Consider the following 2,698-nt stretch of genomic DNA (forward strand, 5'->3'; position numbering starts at 1 on the left):
GCTAAATGAGCTACATATGTTATGATTTTCTTACCAACTAATATAGCTGAAGACCTCGGCTATTATGTAGCTAAGTGAGCTACATATCTGAAGATTTTGATGTGATTATTTTCATAGTAATTATGTAGCTTAAGACCACAGTTAAACAAAAATGCAAAAAAATGGACACACATGAAATCACATCTGACATCATTGAAGCACACCAATGAAAAACAGTGGCCTGAGAACTTGACTGATCAAAGAAATCCTTCAACTTTGTATTCTTATTTAAGTCCAAAGATTCTTGAAGTTCCAGATAGACTTAATGCTCTGGTATAACTCCATTCCCCAGCTCGCACACACACACTCCAACACCCAAAAGAAAAGGATGGAAGACAGTATTAAATCGACTGCCTCTTAGCCTTCTGCAAGCCGCAACGGGAAGGGGGAAAAAACTTGAAAGCCCGCATTAATAGCAGGTCTAATTCCCAATATTTAATGTATGATATATGTCCCTACTTTTTGGGATACATTTTAATGGGGTAGACTATTAGTTTCATTGAATAGCTTCGGGACAAAAGCATTCGAGCAATGAACCAGAGAAGATTCAATTCTGAACCACGCCTCTTTCTATTTCTAGATTGCTTAATTCTCTTCCCCAACTTAGTGTATGCTGTCACTTTTTTTGTTGATAAGGTAAATATCATTATATCATTGCATGCATCACATAAACTTAAGGTTTCTTTTACACATCTATCGAGTTTGTTCAGAGCAATTTTGAGACTATATTCCATGTTTTCTCATAATGTAGTTTTGTAGCTAAAAATCCTACGAAGGTCAGCAGTAAATTAGTAAAGTACCATACTCACAACTTCACATGGTTCATGAAGATCCACTATCCGGATATACTAAACCTAATTTGATTCTTCCTTACCATGCAACTTAATCCCCAAGAATGTATGCCATACAGTGCAAAAACAATTCTATCCTCTTATCTCTGTGCTTTCTAGACAAAATAATGATAAGCCTTTTCATGGATATTCTACATACCTTGACAGTCTTAACAAATTGATCATAATTGTCATGTCATAGAGGAATGACTCTGCGCGAAATGTCTATATAGCAGAATAAATTAAAGTTAGCATCAAAGTGAAAGAGCACACACAGGTAAATACTGAAATTTGCACATCATTATTGGCCATCCATGGATGATTTGAGACATACAACCAGGAATGGCATCATAAAGTAGCCAAGTCATGGAACAAAACGATATAAGTGAAAAACAAAATATGTGTCAGATTGGGTCTCGTGCGCATCCGTGTCACAGAGTAAGTAACCAAAAATAAAGAAAATGGTCCGAAGAGGTAGTAGCTCACCATTTTGGCAAACATGAAACCGACACTTCACAGGTCCAAGGGAGTAGTCAAAGTCTTGTAAATCAACAAGAAGCTCAGGACCTTTAAATATCTGCAGGAAGTGAGAGATTAGGAGGGTAAAAGCCCCAGATCAGATTTGAGATACATGAGAATTGTTATAATCTAATTAAAACTCAAAGAGAAAAAGGGTACACCCGAAGATAGCAAGAAAAGACATTGTTGTATAATACAAAAGGTCGAGCTTGATAAGTTTCATTTAAGTGGTACACCTCTGTCCTGATGTTGAAGGACTGCTCAAACTAAATCAGAAGGCAGTACTTGACGAGTAACGCTCACATAATTAGGCCAAAAACCATCTCAAATGATCTCTTCTATGTTCAATACCTTCTCTTTGTTCCTTGCACCAGTGGAACCTCCCATCTTCCACTGTCCCCTCATCTACCCCAGTGAGTTACTTATCCATAAACTGGAGGAAACAGCAATAAGAACAACTATTTCTCAATCTCAATAACACTAGAAAGAAACATACCTCAAAATTCATTTATAACAAATTTTAATTCTCTCTCTCTCTCTCTCTCACACACGCGCGCACATACACATACACACACAAAAAAAAACATATGTACAAGAATAGACACCTGGTCTCAGACTGCTGCCAAGGATAAATCCAGCACACAAGCTTATCTGAGTTAATAATTAAACAAACTTATCAATCTGTGGAAGCACAGTGTTTTCAACAATCCACCCCTCCAAAAAAAAAAAACAATTGTAGATCCTACAGTTGCAAAGCATGCCTCCTTCAATTTCCAGGAATGATTTTTCTCTGTTTATCCAGATGATGACTCCGAATGCAGATACTGCAGAGCTACAAGAAACCTAGGAACCAAATATGAAAGTAGAAGGACAAATATGTGGTCCATCCCATAAATTAAGGAAGAAAAGTTTCTTTCCTTTGATGGTCAATCATCTTCTCTTTGTAGGCTGCAACAAGTAAAATCAAATTGTTTGGCGGAAAAAAAAAATATTTCAACCAATCTTCCATTCTCATTTGTTGAAGAGGTAGGCTATTTTTTCTATAAAATAAGAGTTTCGGCTTCTTCATTTTAACACATAGAAAGAGAAGCAACACAATAGTTGTAGAGAGTATTTCTCAGGCATTGTGAGAAATAGACTGTGTAGAGGAAAAATAGAGAGTGAGCGATATTGTAGTGAGGTAGGAATATCAAAAGAGGGTTATTTCTTTTGATAGTTGTAGTGGACTTTGGAGTATTTTACTCGGACCTACAAAGTATAAAATTCCTTGTTATAGTGATATTAGTTGCTCGTCTCGGGGCCGTGGTTTT

At 36.6% G+C, this 2,698-nt stretch overlaps 1 long non-coding RNA gene across 1 annotated transcript; it reads right to left on the minus strand.

Annotated features, from left to right (window-relative positions):
- Positions 1–236: 236 nt before the first annotated feature.
- On the minus strand, positions 237–2,468 carry LOC104109215 (uncharacterized). Its single transcript, XR_011414153.1, has 2 exons — positions 1,994–2,468; positions 237–1,446 (listed from the first exon to the last, which is right to left on the minus strand). It is a non-coding gene; the product is annotated as an uncharacterized lncRNA (long non-coding RNA).
- Positions 2,469–2,698: the final 230 nt, after the last annotated feature.

Source organism: Nicotiana tomentosiformis, chromosome 2 (genome assembly GCF_000390325.3).
Source record: "Nicotiana tomentosiformis chromosome 2, ASM39032v3, whole genome shotgun sequence".
Lineage (NCBI taxonomy): Eukaryota > Viridiplantae > Streptophyta > Magnoliopsida > Solanales > Solanaceae > Nicotiana > Nicotiana tomentosiformis.